Source organism: Leopardus geoffroyi, chromosome D1 (genome assembly GCF_018350155.1).
Source record: "Leopardus geoffroyi isolate Oge1 chromosome D1, O.geoffroyi_Oge1_pat1.0, whole genome shotgun sequence".
Taxonomy (NCBI): domain Eukaryota; kingdom Metazoa; phylum Chordata; class Mammalia; order Carnivora; family Felidae; genus Leopardus; species Leopardus geoffroyi.
Genome location: NC_059329.1, coordinates 48478235 through 48495413, shown reverse-complemented (window position 1 = coordinate 48495413; position 17179 = coordinate 48478235). Strand labels below are relative to the sequence as shown.

Sequence of the window (17179 nt, the reverse complement as noted above, 5' to 3'; positions counted from 1 at the left end):
CTCTATTTCTTCCTTCCCATTCTTTCTTTATTCCCATTCTTTCTTTATTCAAATCTAGTCTCCTTGCAATGCCCTTACCAAGAAAAACAGAAAATATTCCTACTAAATTCACAAGTCATCTGTTTTTGGCCAAATGTAATACAATCTCTTTAGTCCTGATTTTAGTTGATCTTACACCAGTGTTGAAGCCAGTTGCTTACTCCTTCCTTGAAATATTCTTCTCTTGTTTTCTGTGACCCTCCTGCTTATTTCCCTGCCACTCTGATCACCCCTTTTTACATCCTCATTTTAGTTCTCTTCCAATCTATAGATCTGTATACATGGAAAACAAAAGCAAAAACATAATTATGCTCTGTTTTGCATGCTTTAAGTTGATATCTAATTTTTCCATCATAAGTTTAAATAATAGCAAATGATTTAATTTCTGGCCTATTTTGAATTGTAAACTTTTGTTTTCAACTGTGACATCATTACTTCAAATTTATATAGTGGATTGTAAATATATACTAATTTGAAATCCATGATCACAAATTTAAAATATAAATTTATACGCACTTTTGGAGAAGTTGTACATTTTCTTTCTTTTTTTCCCCTTGAACTGATGCTTTCATTTCACGTCCCCCAAATTTTATCCTATTATATTCTATGTTAGAACATCTTATGTGGATCACCCTAACATACTTATATAAAACAAAAATGCATGTACACATATAAATCCTATGTTTTTTTTTCAAACTTCTTGTGATATAAGCCTCTAAATGTTAAAAAAATTCTGAGTTTATAATGATAATTATTAATAATAAACAATTGATAAAAATAACCTAAGTATAGGGGCTCCTGGATGGCTCAGTTGTTTGAATGTTTAATTCCTGATTGTGGCTCAGGTCATGATCCCAGCGTCATGGGATCGAGCCCCTTATTGGGCTCCACATTGAACATGGAGTCTGCTTGAGATTGTCTCTGTCTCCCTCGCCTCTTGTGTGTTCTCACTCTAAAATAAAATAGTAACAACAACAACAACAACAACAAGTAAAGAAAACCAAAATAGATTCTGAAATTTCAATGTACAAATCTAAAACTGATAAAAATGCAATTGTACTTGGGATTCATTTCTTGATGGAGTAAATGAAGCACTTTAAAATTACCTCATGTTTCCATTGATGAATATAAATTAATGGTAGAATAAGACAAGATTCAGTTTTCCTATTTTCCATTTCTAAGAATTTAAGTGCTGAGAAAACTTGCTCACAAAAACAAATAGATGGGAATGGAATGAGAACTTTGAATTCCTTTCAAGTAAAATACCTCAAATCCCTTAATCTATCATTAAAACTATTTTAATAATCTGTCAGATAACAATCCCCTTTCAATTTCATTAAGAGAAAAAAATGGGAAACCACATACCTTACATAATTAATGACCCAATTATTAACTTCATTGATTAAAGTCATTGATTTCCTCATCCTGAGCAACAATATTTCAGATTGTTTCTTTATATCTAGCAGTATAATAATACTGTTAAATTAGTAGTGAAATAGTACTAAATAGTAAATAGAGCCAAAGTAGGATTGGTGGTGGGTAAGACATAGACCTTTCTTTTGTAAAATAGGAAAAGAGCAATTATAAATGGAAAGGTGGTAACAAAGAATCAGTATGAAGTGGCAGGCTACTTCCTAGGTGGTTACATTTTGTCATTCTGTACATATTCAAGGCAATCTCTTAATTCCTTTGTCTCAAAGATTCACAGTTAATGTTCCCAGCCAGATCTCTCAGAGTTTCCGATCTGTATGTTCAACTGTCTATGTGATATGTCGACTGGAATTCCCCGTAGGCATCTTAAATGTAATACTGTTCAAAATGGAACTATTAAACGTATCTTCCAACTTTGCCTCTCCACTAGTCTTTACGAATTCTCATGTTCCCTACCTCAAAGTCATTCCAATAATTCTACTAGATGGTAAACTTAATGAAAATAAGGATGCTGTGCACACAGCACATGATATGGGGTCCCAGACAGAGAAGGCACTTTTGATTTATTTTGAAGGAATACAGTTTTTTCTCACATCCAACTCCAATTAGTCATTAAGCTTTATCAAATTTACTCCTTAAGTATATTTCAGAATCTGTCTACTTTGCTCTTTTTGTGAGCATCTTAGTCCAAACTCTTACCATTCATCACCTGAATTACTGTAATAGCTTCCTAAGCTGTTCTCCCTGCATGTACTCTTGTCAGCCGAGCCAGACCTCCAGAGCAATCAGAGTAATGGTTATAGCCAACAATTTAGTTCAGCCATTGTCTCATCAAAACATTCAAAGTTTCATGATGCTTTTAGAAGGATAAGAACAAATTACTAAGGCATCAAGGCTCTATCTGCCTGATTTCTCATGTGCACTTCTTTATTTTCATCTTGGGCCTGTCTTCCCTCTCTCACCAGCTCTAGTGCCAGTGGCCTCTACCCTGTTCCCCTTCAGGCCTTTGGACATGGACCTGTTCTCTCTGCCTGAAGACTCTACTCCTTCTATCTTGGCTAGCACTCACTTGTCAAGTCTCAGATTACATACCTCGTCTCTGCAAGGCTTCCACTGGATACCCTAGACTATGTTAAGTCATATGCCACTACAGCCTTTCAAGCTTATGAACGTCCCTATAATAACACTTAATTTTGGCTCTATGTTTACTGTGATAGAGTACCGAAAGCACAGATCCTGCTTTTCTTGTTTCTTGCTTTATCCCAGCTCCAAGTGTCTGATATATAGCAGAATACTCAGTAAATACTTATAAGGACAAGCAGATAACAAAAGTCTGGGAGTAAAATGGAAGGCTCAGTGTCAGTGTAATAAATATTTGCTTTACTCCTTACATTAGTCACTTCACTCAATTTGCCAACTTCAGTGAGTGTCATTGGAGTTGATGACAGTGGTTAGCAGCTCACTCAAGATCCCTCACTCCCCTACACTGAAAATCTGGAGGCTACCTCCTCCCATTCCCCACATTCATACAAAAATGGCTCTGCCCACCTTCTTTTCTAACTCAGATCTGCATGTTGGGTGGCCCAATCTGAATGTCAGAGAACTGGGAATGCAAGGACATGAGTTTATGGCACATGAATCAACTATGCTAGGTGTGCTATTCTCACACCTAGCACAACAGATTAGTCACTAGGGTACCTTCCAATGAAGCTTGAAAATATATGTAATTTTATAATAATACATACCTGGGATAATGAATATTAAAGTTCATTTATGTTTTAGCAAAGACATAAACAAAGGAACCAGCTAACAATTTCTTCTTTAATTTATTGTTTTCTGAAAGGAAGAATTGACTTTTTTTTTTTTTTTTTGCCCCCTAATGGTCCTGCCTTTCTCTTTAGTAATTTACTACTAAATTACACTGTAATATTTAAAGGAGTTAATGGAGGGTAGGAATAAAAGGGAAATAATACCAACATTTTAACTAGTAACAGGGTATTATAGATTATAAATTATGTCCCTGATGTCTGTGTTGTAAATACCAGACTAACTTGCATAATTCAAAATGATTTGGGCCCAAATCCTGGGTCTTTACCAATCAATTCAAGGTCACCTGAGGTTGACTTGTAAATTGTCTTAGCTCAGAGTATTACAGTGATACTGAAGCTGGATGTTAATACCTCTCCAGAAGCTTGGTTTTACCCAGTAAAAACTGTTGTTCCTAACTCACTCAGCTATAATGTAAAAGAAAACTTCTGGTCTATGATTTAAAACAAAAAACAAAACAAAACAAAACTATAATAAGGAATACTAGAGCCAGTTTTCAAACATTTCAAACCCAGAAATGTGTGATAACTATGAACCTAAGAATAGTTAACCTGTTTTTTTCTAATATCTGCCAGATTTTTAACTCCCTTCTACAAGGATGTTCATTACAATGTAATAAACAATTTAAATATCCAAAACAGGGTAAAAATAAAATAATATTACACGTATATGGCATGAAACTATGCATCTATTTAAAATAATGTTTGTAAAGTATTTTTTCATGCAAGGAAATGCCTATGTTATGATAGTAAATGAAAAAGGAGGGATAAAAAGTTCAACTATATAAAAGTATGAATATGAAGGAATATAAAAAATTGATCCTTTTGGTGATAGGATTATGAATAATTCTAATTTATTTTATAAATATCTATATTTCCCAAATTTTCTATTGTAAGCATGCATTATTTCCAAATTAGAGAACTACATTATCTTCAAAATAAAAATTATTTCATCTTTACCATGTTCCTTTTATAAAGAATTGCATAATGACTAGACCTCCGATCCAATCCAATCAGCCATTCTCTGAAGAGCCTAAAGAATCTGGGTGTCACTTAGGTATGTTTGCACTTTTAACTTTTGACACTATAACTAATAGGATATTGAATGGCTCTGTGTTCATAAACTCTTAACTATATGTTCAGTTTTTCATCTGCAGATAATTGCAGTCATGTGCTGTGGAAGGAAGAACATGGATTTTGGAGGACAGACTGTTAGAATTTTGGCTTGGCCACTTGTAACTTAATCTCTTTGAGCCTACATAAGCTCATGGAATAGGCTTAATAAATGGCAGCCCTTATTAGTTCCAAGTGTTTATTATGGGTAAGGGATAGTGTTAGATGTAATAGGAAACTGAACATTGAATAGGTAACATGAGATTTCAGACATATAGAAGGGTGGGATTTTAAGGTGGTTTAGAGATTCCCATGTTTTCTTTTTTCAAATCTAGTTATCAAGAAAATAACTAAGTCATCTAAAGCAAATAAATGTGCTATCATTAAGACAAAGCAAAACATATTCTCTGTAAAATGGGGTGGTGGCAACAGTCACTTCTAAAAAACTTAATATGAGATATCCTAAAAGCCAAGAACTCTACCAATATACATATCCTGTTCATTTTATTTTTACTGGGCCCCAAAATTCAGTAACACGTTTCCATTATTGTATCTGCCAACTAACTTTTAAGAAATTAACATCCACTAATGATCACCTCATGGGGAGTTCATAAGGCCTAGGGAAGGCGACCACTTAGGATAGACTCCCCATCTCCCATAAGAGACATACCCTAGAATTCCTTGACTCCAGCCCACTTTAGAGTGGCTGCAGAAATCGCTTTCCAAGTTCAAGTTCCTAAGGACTGATGGTATAGGCTTTGTGCACAACCTTAGACTGAAAAGCGGTGGAAGGATGACTATTTGCAGGAGATGTGGATGAAGCTTGGATGTGCAAAGTGTAGTGTCACAGACATATCCCCACCTTCCTTTTGGTACAGCAGGAGCTGGTAGCAGGAAGAGAAAAGGCCAATGAGGGGCTTCAAACTGGGGCCTGCTTGCCCTATGTGGATTTCCTGGGGCAGAACTCTGAGTCTTACATTCTAAACTCTAACCTGGTTTCCCAGCTTCCTCTGGGAAACTAAAATGTGCAGAGGTGGGTAGATGGAGGGGGTGGGAATGTGGAGGGATATCTTGTCAGTATATGTTGCCCAGCGTGGACTGCAGAGCTGGAGAAATAAACCTCACTCGGGTGACGATACATACATCTCCATTTGACTGTTACCATATTTCCTGCATAGGAGCTGAATGAATATTAAGCAGCTCTAACATCTTAATGACTTTGGCATCTAATTGTTAATCTAATGTGTAATAACTTGATGCTTGCAAAAGCTTACCACATTATTAGGCCTTTCCAAATAATGTAATTTGTAACTGTTCAGAAAAACTATTCTTGAAAATTACTGCTGTACCAGGAACAAGGGGTTAGTTGGAGTGCCTTGCCCACCTCACCCTAAACTATTTTGTTTTGGTCTAGATCCCAAATAGCTATTTACTAAAATCAATATCAAATATAGTTTCCGAATATTAGAATGACAACACGACTTCTTGGGAGACTATGAGGAATAAATAATAACAAGTACTTTATCAGCATTTAAAGTTGCGACCAGCTCTTTGCTTTCAGAATGTAATAAAGATTGCATGTTCTTAGATCTACAGATTTAATCAAAACAAAGGGTTGATTTTCTGACCATTATAACAGCATTTTGAATGTCTCAGTCAACAAAAGTCAAACGATAAGAATTTGACTTTGAAACAGAAAATTCCCAAAGAGCTTCCATTATACTAGTTTAAGGGAGAAAGATGCTGAGATCATGAAGATTAGGTACCATTCTCAAGGTCTCCCAGCAAGTTAGTGGCAGAGATCCCCAGGTCTGTCTCTGTCCTTCACTAGAGCAGTGCATCTTGTTAACTTTCAGTCTGAACTGGGAGTTTGAGTCTAGATCTACAAACAGTGCCAGAAATTGCTTTCTATAAACAAAGCAGGGACTAGAATTACATCAGAATATTTAGAGCCTCATGGAGCTAGTCTTAAGGGATGTGAACCATCACATCTATGTTTTAACAATCCTATTGTTCCTTTGCCAGGATCAATAAGGTTTTTTCTTCCAAAAGTATATTGGATAACTGAACTTTATAAAACTCAGTCTAAATTAATCCTCCTAAATTTTAAAGCACTTAGTGATTTGTTTGTGGCTTCTGAAAATAAAACCTTTATTTGTCACATAATTTTTCGGAAGTGTTGATGTTTTAGCAGCTGGCACAGAAGGCCAAATATCGGTTAGTTTTGTTAGGAAATGGAAACATGGTGTGATATTTGCCTATTTTAGAGATTACTTTGACCATACAGGCATGGAGCCCAAACCACAGGTACTCTCTCTTTGGTGAAGAGATTATTTCCTAAAAGAACTTTCCTAAATCATGGAACCTCAAATGAATTATTTCTGTATCTTGATAGCAATGTGAAGAAGTTGTGAGCTTGCTAAAACTAGAAGAAAAAAACTTCATATTTGTAAATAATAGATATTTTATGCTAGAAAATAAGGACTGGATATTTTAAGTAAAAGCTTTATGGAGATATAATCCCCATATTTTAAAATATGGCTTTTTAAAGTGTACAATTCACTGATTTTTAGTATAATCATATAGTCGTACAATTATTAGCACTATCTAATTTTAAAACATTTTCATCATGCCCCAAAAATCCCATATCAGCCCCTGGCAATCATTAATCTACTTTCTACCTATATCAATTTCTCTATTCTCTACACTTCATAGAAATAAAAAGTGTCCAATATGTGGCCTTTGGTATCAGGCTTCCTTCACACAGAATACTGTTTTCAAGTTTCATCTATGATATGGTATGTAACAGTACTTTATTCCTTATCATGGCAGAATAATATCCCTTGCATGGGTATACCAAACTTATTTCTCTATCATTTAGTACTAGATATTTGAGTTGTTTATACTTTATGAATATTATAAAAAAGGTTTTTGTGTGGACATAAATTTCAATTCTTTTCAGATATATACTTAGGAGTAGAATTGCCATTCATGTGGTAACTGTTAACTTTTGAGGAACTGACAGACTATTTTCCAAAGTGGCTGTACCATTTTGCCTTCTTACCCACAGTGCATGGGGGTTCTGATTTCTCTGTATCCTGGCTAACATGTGTTATTATCTATCTTTTTTGATTATAGCCATTCTACTGGGTGTAAAGTGGTATCTCACTGTAGTTCTGATTTGCAGTTCCCTAATGAATAATGTTTCATATCTTTTTATGTGCTCATTTGCCATTTGTATATCTTCTTTAAAGAAATAATCTGTTCAAATTTATGGTAGGCAGAATAATCCCTCCCCATTCCCCATAAAAAAGTTCAAGACCTAATATCTTAACTGGGAATGCATTGTTGTAGATCAAAGAAACTTACAGATTTGAGTCAGTTAAGGATCTTAAGACAGGGAGATTATGTTGGATTATCTGGGTGAATCGAATGTGATCACAAGAGTTCTTATACGAAGGAGGCAGTAGTGTTAGACAAGAGATATATGATGACAAAAGCAAAGACTGGACTGATGCTCTTGGAAGATGGAGGAACGTGTTAAGAGCCATGGACCTTAAAAAGGTGGGAAAAGACAAGAATATGGATTCTCCCAATTATCCTCTGGAGCTTCCCTGCAACACCTTGAGTTTATTTCAGTGAGTCTGATTTTGGATATCTGACCTCCAGCACTGTAATATAGTAAATTTGCGTTATTTTAAGATACTAAGTTTATGATAATCTGTTAGAGCAGAAATAGGAGGGGGCACCTGGGTAGCTCAGTGGGTTAAGCATCTGACTTTGACTCAGGTCATGATCTCGCAGTCAGTGAGTTTGAGCCCCACATCGGGCTCTGTGCTGACAGCTCAGAATCTGAAGCCTGCTTCAGATTCTGTCTCCTTCTCTCCCTGCCCCTCCTCCACTCATGCTCTGTCTCTCTCTCTCAAAAATAAATAAACATTAAAAAAAAGGAATGGGAAACTAACACAAAATTCTTTACTGATTTTTAAATTGGTTATTTGTCTATTGTTGACATACAATTTCTTCATATATTCTGGATACAAATCCCTTATCAAATGTACTACTACAAATATTTTTCTCATTCTATGGGTTTTTTGATGATGTTCTTTGAAGCACAAAAGTTTTTAATATTGATGAAATCCAACTTATCTGTTTTTTTTAAGTTGCTTTTGTTATCATATTAAGAAACCACTGCCTAATTCAAGGTCACCCATTAATATTTACTCTTGTGATCCACATAGTGTTAATTTTTATGTGTGGTATAAGGTAGGGGTCCAACTTAATTCTTTTGCTTGTGGATAGCTAGAAGACTTGGCACAATTTGTTTAAAAAAAAAAGTGGGGGAGGTATGTTTACCATAAAACCATTTCATTTAGCCAATTGAAGGATTTCTCTTATTAGATTACATAACAGTTGACCAAAACAGGAAAATTGTTGGAGATGCTGTTCCAGCTATGAAAGACTATATATGGGTACCTGGTGTTCAACCAATTATGTAGCTAAAATTATTCTTGCTTAGAAATGTTCCTGTGTAGTTCTAAATTGTTAGGGACTTGTCATTACCAGTCACCATGGAACCATTTGCTAAGTGATTTTTTTTTTATTGTCTAAGCAGGTTGTCAAAACACATTCAGGGCTGATAATATTGATAAAGTCAAAGGACACAGGGATGTTGCATCTCACACCTATTTATTCCTACAGGAAGATATGAAAGGAAATAATCCATAAAAATGAGTCCACTGAGGTCTTCTTCCCCCCATATTTCTTTCTAAGGAGGGTGCTGGTGTCATTTGGACTAAATAATGATGCTTTTCTTCTGATGAAGATGTTCAGAGTAACAGTTGGATTTATGTCCTGCTTTACCCCCAAAGCAATAGTGAAAGAAGAGTTTATATAGTTTTGAAGACACTGAGAATCTTTGTCTTTGAAAAATGTAGCTTCGTCATAGTCATTGCATGCAATAATCAATTGGGTTATGTGGTGGTGGGGATTGATGGTGGACTTGCATGAGGTCTTAATCTGCAATCGTTCAAAATCTTGAAAGTTCACTGGTACTCTAAAAATTTAGCAATCTCTTATGCAGTTTTACTCACTGGAAGTCTTCTATTTCCTTAATCTAAAAGTGGGTCTTGGGTATAATTATGCTTGGAGGTTGCTCTCTTTCTTCTGCTTGGTGTTTTTCAATTGCACAGAAATTAAGTTTAGCTTTGTCTTTTCCACTTACAGGGTTATATGTTGTCCTCAGCTCCTGGTGATCACCATTTTTTTTTTCTTTTTCTTTTTTTTTCCTTCCCTTTGCTCCTTTCTTCCCTTTCCTCTCTCTTTCTCATTTTCTTATTTTAAAATCACCAGTGAGTTAATGGATATGAATTAATGAAAAAAATCAGAGAGTAAATTACCAAACGACAGCCAAAAGGACAATGCTGTAGTTTATACACAGGAGTTGTATTCTTCAAACACTGATCCTCAACCTCTGAACTTTGGTCAATATAGTCAAACCTCAATGTGATCAATATTATTCTTTCTTGAAATCAGCACATATGTTGTCTTGGATTTTATAAAGACAAAGCCAACCTTAGCAAAAAACAGACATGGAAGGAACAAATGAAGAAATGATTTAAAGAAAACTTTTTTTTTTTTCATCTTGTCTGGGAATAGGAATTATTGTGCTAAGGGCTGAGAGATTAAATTGTGTCACTTGTCAGGAAACTGGCAAGCAGCCATCCTTTCTGCCTGCTACTACATGCTGCTTTTGTGCTGTAGATGGGTTTAATAAATGCACTGTTGTGTAAAATGTCATTGCTGCATCGCCAAACGGTGGCTGTCATGTGATAGTTCTTCCCTAGGATGACAGATCAATATTGGTCTGCAGCAATCCAGGGACTTGAAGCCACACAAAGGGCATATTTATGGTTCAGAAACAAAAGTAGAAATAAAAATCATTCTCCAAAGCATGGAGATATATTTATTTTTCTCTGGAAGAAAACTTAACGTTTTTTCTAAAATATTCTTACTTTAAAGATAAGTAATGTTATCCAATTTGAATCACTACTTCTAGAAGAAAAAATACAAATGACTAATAACATTTTTGAAAAGTTCAATCTTACTGTTAACTGTCAAATAAAGGCAAAGTAAAGCAAGCAAATATACCATTGTTTGCCTTGGCAAACAGCCCAGAATTATATATGTGTAAGCGCATACAATACCAACAACATATCATAAAATAGGCCTTCTTCAACGTTGCTGGTAGAAGTAAAATTTAGTACAATCTCTCTGGAAAGAAATTTAGCAATATGTGTCAAAATTCTTTAAAATGCTCATAAGTTTTTGGTCCTGAAATTCTATTATAAATACATCCTAAGGAAAGTATAAAAAACAAGGTCAACAATGTCTTCTAAAAGATTTCCAGTTGTTTAAAATGCTGAGAAACTGAAAATCAATTCTTAATAATGTGCATGGTAAATATATTATTAAATAGAAATTAAAATATTTTTAAAGGTTTTTAAAAATTATCTAGGGAGAGGTTTATGAAAGTAGGTTATGTGAAGTTAAATGCTAAATATATAGAGCATGATCTGAACAAAATTAAAAAAAAACACACACAAAAAAACCCAGAAATAAATGTATAAAACATGTTAACAGTAACTGATTTTGTGTTGTGTAAAAGTGAGTGTGCTGTTTTAATTTTTGTCTACTCTTCTACATTTTATACATATTCCACAAAGGACAGCTATCTTATCCATAAACACATATACACTATAAGTTATATTTAAAAAGAAATTGCATGGGGAAAAGATCATTGTCTACAGAAATTAATCTAAACCACTATGTGCTCTCTTGCATTGCCTTTGAGCTCTCATTCCCCATTTTCCCCATAGCTCTGACTCTCTCCCTCTCACTCCAGCTCAGAGGCACATCTTCAGCCATCAGAGGAAACAGATTTCTCCTGTCTCTTCCCGTGGGGGACTGGTTTCTTCCCCATTTCTGATCTCCATTCATCCCTTGTTTCTCATTGTGCCTTTTGCCTCTTGCCTCCAGGGGTGGGAAGAGCCTGAGGCAAGCTATGAGGCCTGATCAGTGTTTCTGGAGTTCAGAGTGGGGTTGTGCTGGTAGAGGCCTGCAATGGGCAAGCCACTCTGCAGCCCTGCCACAAGGGAATTTCAGAGTCCAGAATTCCATAGCATTCCTATCAGTTTTCTATTGCTGTGTAATAAATTACCACAACTTTTGAAGTTGAAAACAACATACATTTATTATCTCAGGCTCCAGTGGGTCAGGAGTCTGAGTACAGCTTAGTGAAGTCATTGGCTCTGGGTCCCCTAAGGTTGCAGTCAAGGTGTCAAGGTCTGCTTTGTTTATTTTGTCATCTGGATGTCATCCCTTTCAGGACCATGGGGTTCTCTTCCAGGCTCATGTATCTATTGTCAGAATTCAGCCATATTCCTGAAATCGTCCCTTTTGCTAGCTATAGGCCGGGGACCACTCTCAACTCCTATCAGCTGCCCTCAGTTACTTGCCACATGACCTCTTCCAAAGATCCTCTTACAACATGGAATTTTCTTTGTCCAGGTGGCAGTACAGTCTCTTGGCTTTTAAAGTACTCATATAATGAGGTCAGGCAGACATGATATAATCTCTCTTTTGATTACTTCAAAGTCAACTGATTGGGGGCCTCAATTACATTTGTGAAATCTCTTCTGTCACATACAGCAGTATTATCATGGAAGTGAAATCCCATCATACTCACAGATTCTGCCCAAACTCAAGGGGAAGTGACTACATAGGATGCGGGTCACTGGGAGTTATTTTAGACTTCTACCAAAAGTGTGGATGTCACAGACTTATGGCTCAAGTTCAGGATGCCGTTAAATGGCTGGCTCGGCAGAACGAGCTTTGTTGAGGACCCTGAATTTACATGATTCCTTCACATTCAATGTTTCATTTAATCCTTACCACAGCTTCCTGAGATCTATGTTCTATCTCCAATTTATCAGTAAGGGAACTGGAGACCAGAGAGCTTAAAAAGATTCCCACGGTCACACAGCTAGAAAGGCAGAACTTGAAACCCAGGTCCTCCAACTCCAAATAGTATGTTCTTTCTCCTACATCTCTCTTCTCGGGTAACCCCTGAAACCTGAGCTCAATTTGGAGTCTAATCTCACGAGGCAGAGAATCACCTCTTATTTCATCTGTGTCTCAAGCCTGCACACTCACTTCATATTGAGTGTGACTGAGCTCATGCAGGGAGATTTTGTAACCATGAACCTAGAATTCCTAGAATGATGTATATGTTAGTGTTCCATTGCTCCTTAGATGATTACCAAAAATTTAACAGCATAAAACAACATGCATTTATTAGCTCACTCTTTTCATAGATCAAAAGTCTGGTGCAGTGTGGCTGGAATGCTCAGGTTCTCACAGGCTGAAATCCAGATATCAGCCCACCAACAGTCTCATCTGGGGGCTTAGGGACTTTTTCCAAGCTCACATGGTCGTTGTAGGACTCCGTTCCTTACAAGTGTGGGACAGAAGTCCCTGCTTCCTTGTTGGCTGTCCACTTGAAGACCCTCTGCTTCTAGAGGCCACTCACATTCTTTCTCACATGGCCTCCTCCCTCTGTCTTCCAACCGGCAACAGTCTCAAGTACTTCACCCATTTTGAATCTCTGACTTTTGACAATGGTCAGAGAAAGTTCTCCACTTTTAAAACTCATGATTAGATCAGGCTCACTTGAATACTCTCCCTATATTAAGGTCAACTGTCATAACTGTCATAACATAATAACAGGAGTGATATGATAGTCACAGGCTCTATGGATTACGGTGTGGAATACTGAGGAGTGGCATTTTCAGAACGTTACCTCCTACAGTGTATCTTTAAGTGTCTCCCCTTTCCCCTGAGAATAACTTAGAATGTAAAGCCATGGACATTGGAGCCAGACTTCCTGGGTTCAAATTCTGGCTCCAACATTTCCTAGTCATGCAATATTGTGCAAGTTACTCAATCTCTCAGTTCTTTAATTCTCTGAAAAATGGAGGTAATAAAAGTGTGAGTTTCAATGAGTTATTGTACACTTTAAATGAGTTAATATGCCAGAAGAGTACTTAGCACACTGAAGCACTATGTGGGTCTTTGCTATTATTATTGTTGATATGATTATAATATATCCACTAATGTAGAATCTAGATTTCTACCCTTCGAGGAGCAGACCCATTACTGCACTTTTCTCTATGCCACCTTCTCTATAAGTTTTAGTGTTATTTGTTAAAAATATAATTCATAATATGGAAAAACACACTTAAAAATAGTGTTTAACTCACATGAAAGAACAAAGATTTTTCAAATAAAAGACAGCCACGTTTAGTTTGTAAACTTATTTTTTAAGTGAGGGAAACATAGCAGATTCAGTTGACTATATTATAAACTCAAGAACCGAAACATAGAAACTTTTTGGTACCATACCTGTTTCTAAATGGGCTCTAATTCCATGTAATAACTAGGAACAAAAGGAGTACAAACAGATGGGAATAGGAAGTTTAGGGAAAGATGTGGAAGCTGAAAAGAGACTGAAAGAAATATAGAAGGAATGAAATGAAAGGTAATAGAAAAACAATGAGAAAGAGAAAAAAACAGGCAAGAGCAGAGGAAAGACCACTGAGAGATAGAGAGGGCAGGTAAGGAAAAGGGGAAGACACTGATAAAATTTATTGGGCATCTAATATATGTCTGACTTAGCTAGGGACATAGGTTTTCTCACTGAATCCACAGAACAACTCAATGGAGTCAGTATTATTGTCATCATTTTACAGAAAAGAAAACAGTGACTGAAAGAGTCTAATTTTCCAAGACCAATTATGTTAGTATACAGATTAGAACCTACATCTTCCCAGAGCTCATTGTAACATGCTGCTCTCTTGTCCAAAGGACTAATGGTGAGATTGAAAGTATTCATCACAGCTTGTTGGTCCATCTCTGAACAGTGTGCCTGTTAGGTGGGCTTGGGTGTTACTATCCCTTAACACTACCTTATGGTGTTAATTACTTGAGTCAAAACATTTGGATTCTATTTAAAGTAGAGCTTCCAAAGATTTATATCTCAGGATAAGTCATCCTACTGAGCCTCAGTTTCCTCTGTAAAATAAAGGCTTTGAAATAAATAGATTGCCAAATTCTAAAAATCTACACTTAATGTCATGCTGCCAGGTTTCAATCAATTATTCTTGATCTCTTAGATGTCTCCTGGCCATTCCAGTTCAGGGCAGGAAGCAGTAAGGGGGGAAATAATCTCTGTGGGAGTAGCAAGGATTTAGCGAAGTGAAATAGAGATCCAATCAATAGCTGTCTTCACATAGCAAAAGGCTGCAATGTGGATTGGAGAGTAGGTATTTTTAGTTGCTCAAGTTAGGACCACTATTCAGTTACCACTACACAACCTTAAGAGGTAGTGTTTACATATGCAGTCATAGGCTGTAGCCCTGGCTCCAGGAAGCCAGAACAAGACCCATGGGTAGAGGACAGAATAAAAAAAAAATGTGACTCAATAGAAAAATAACAAACTTTGTAATGTTTACAGTTGCCCCTTAACATTGTGAAAAATTTTGCCTTTAGGAGTTTTTATGAAGGAACCACATGAGGTAGAAGATTCTACTCTTGAATTAGAACTTAAGAGAGTACATAAGTGATATTCAGGATTAATTTTTGGATGTATTCAAAGCTAGCTTGATGATCATCCTAGTTGTGAAGCCTTAATTTCATGAGTTGATATTATGGTCAGATAATGGTATCTACCTCATATGGCTGCTGCAAGTATAAAGATGACTGCATATATTCATATTTCTTTCTTTCTTTTCTTTCTTTCTTTCTCTCTTTCTTTCTTTCTTTCTTTCTTTCTTTCTTTCTTTCTCCTTTCCTTCTTTCTTTCATCTATCTTTTGATCTATCATCTATTTATCTATCTTAGCACAATTCCCCACACATAATAAAATCTCAACAAATTTTAGCTAGCATTATGATTATTCTATTTATAATTATTCAATGCTGCTTCTAGCAGAATTTCCTTTTACCTCTGCAGGCATGAGATTGCTCCCTGTATTTGCAGTCAAACAGTGGTAGCACGGTCACTTTTCATTCCTAACAGTGGGGATAGGCACTCAACATAAAGTCTATTGTATCCCAAACCTTAGAGTCAGAATTTGGCTAAGAGATGGAAATTCCCCTATTTCTAGGCAAAGTAGTATGAGATAATGATTGTGGGCTATCAATTTCAGAACCATCTTCCAACAACTCTGTTCTTAAACTTTGAAAATGGCACTTCACCAGCATCCAGTATTAGCAAACCCAGTCCCCACTATGACTCATGAGAATTACACAGTATCTATTTCAAATTGTTCACTCTGTAGCATGGATATTTCTGTACTCTGAAATTAATCTCATCAATTCAGCCTGAAAATTCTATTGTCAAAAAGCATGTGTTTCCTGTGGGAGTGTCACTCATGTTTTTTTGTCTTGAAAGGAGATGCAGATGCACCTGAAAAAAAAAAAAAAAGCCTGTGATTCTCTTCCACAAGCTGTCATAAGTAATCACTGCATTGAAACAAGCGGACAGGGAACAGAGTGTCCTTGGCTGCTTTATAAGAAAAATAGTAAACTAGCTTACTCATGTTTAATGAAAAAAACAGACAAGGAAATGCTACATGGCTTACATGTATGATACTTAGGTCACAGTCCTCATTGTGGCCCCATGCAAGCTAAAGTCATTCTTTTTTTTTTTTTTTTTTAGTTTTTCAACATTTATTTATTTTTGAGAGAAAGAGACAGAGTGGGAGTGGGAAAGGAGCAGAGAGAGAGGGAGGCACAGAATCTGAAGCAGGATCCAGGCTCTGAGCTGTCAGCACAGAGCCCGATGTGGGGTTCGAACTCACAAACCATGAGATCATGACCTGAACCAAAGTCAGACACTTAACTGACTGAGCCACCCAGGTGCCCCATAAGCTAAAGTCGTTCTTACCTATAAGACTTTGCTTGTGCTACCTTCTCTCCCCCTACTCATTAGTTTAACTTCTTTTTCCATCTCCTTTAATGAATTCATTAATTCAAAAACTCATTCATTCAGCAAGAATTTGTTGGTTCACTTCTATATGTAACTTCTTGGCCTGAGGGGATTCACAGTCTAGTAGAAGCATGAAATTAACACTGGGATATGTTTTTCTCCCCAGGGAAATCTCTTTTAATTGTTCCAATCTACAATGCCTGTTAGCTAGTGCTTTGATCTCTGATAGAATTTTATATTATTTACTGATTGTCCTGTGTGCCTCTTAGTTGCCCAAATAATCTTCGGTTCTTTAAAGAGCAAGGGTCCTGATTCAAACAGCTATTAGTCTATCTTGTGCATTATGTGACTCCACTCCATCTGCCTACTCAAGCTCACCTTGTGGTCATCATCCAGTCAACCTCATCCAGTTGGTTTCTCTCTTGGTTGGGATAACTTGTTCTTTCTCCTTCTATGTTCTAATTCAGATTTGTGGGGTTAGTGAAATCTTAATTATTTTTAGACCCAGAATAGAATCTTCCTATGGAATAGTTTTTAGATTCTCTGTTCAAACTCCTACAGAAAGCCCTTATAAATGGACTAAAAAAAATAAATCTATGAAGACATACAGTGTCTATACCATTGCCCTATCTGCTAATAACTACTTACAGTATATTGTTTTCTATACATTTTATTATTTGCTCATCAGCTCTGAGCATTCTTCCTTCCAACTAGACTGAAGG

The 17179-nt window shown here is 36.3% G+C and overlaps 1 protein-coding gene across 29 annotated transcripts in view; it reads right to left on the bottom strand.

Moving 5' to 3' along the window:
• DLG2 (discs large MAGUK scaffold protein 2) overlaps positions 1 to 17179 on the bottom strand; it is a 2060218-nt gene that overhangs the window by 566000 nt on the left and 1477039 nt on the right. The gene's annotated exons all lie outside the window — the stretch shown is intronic.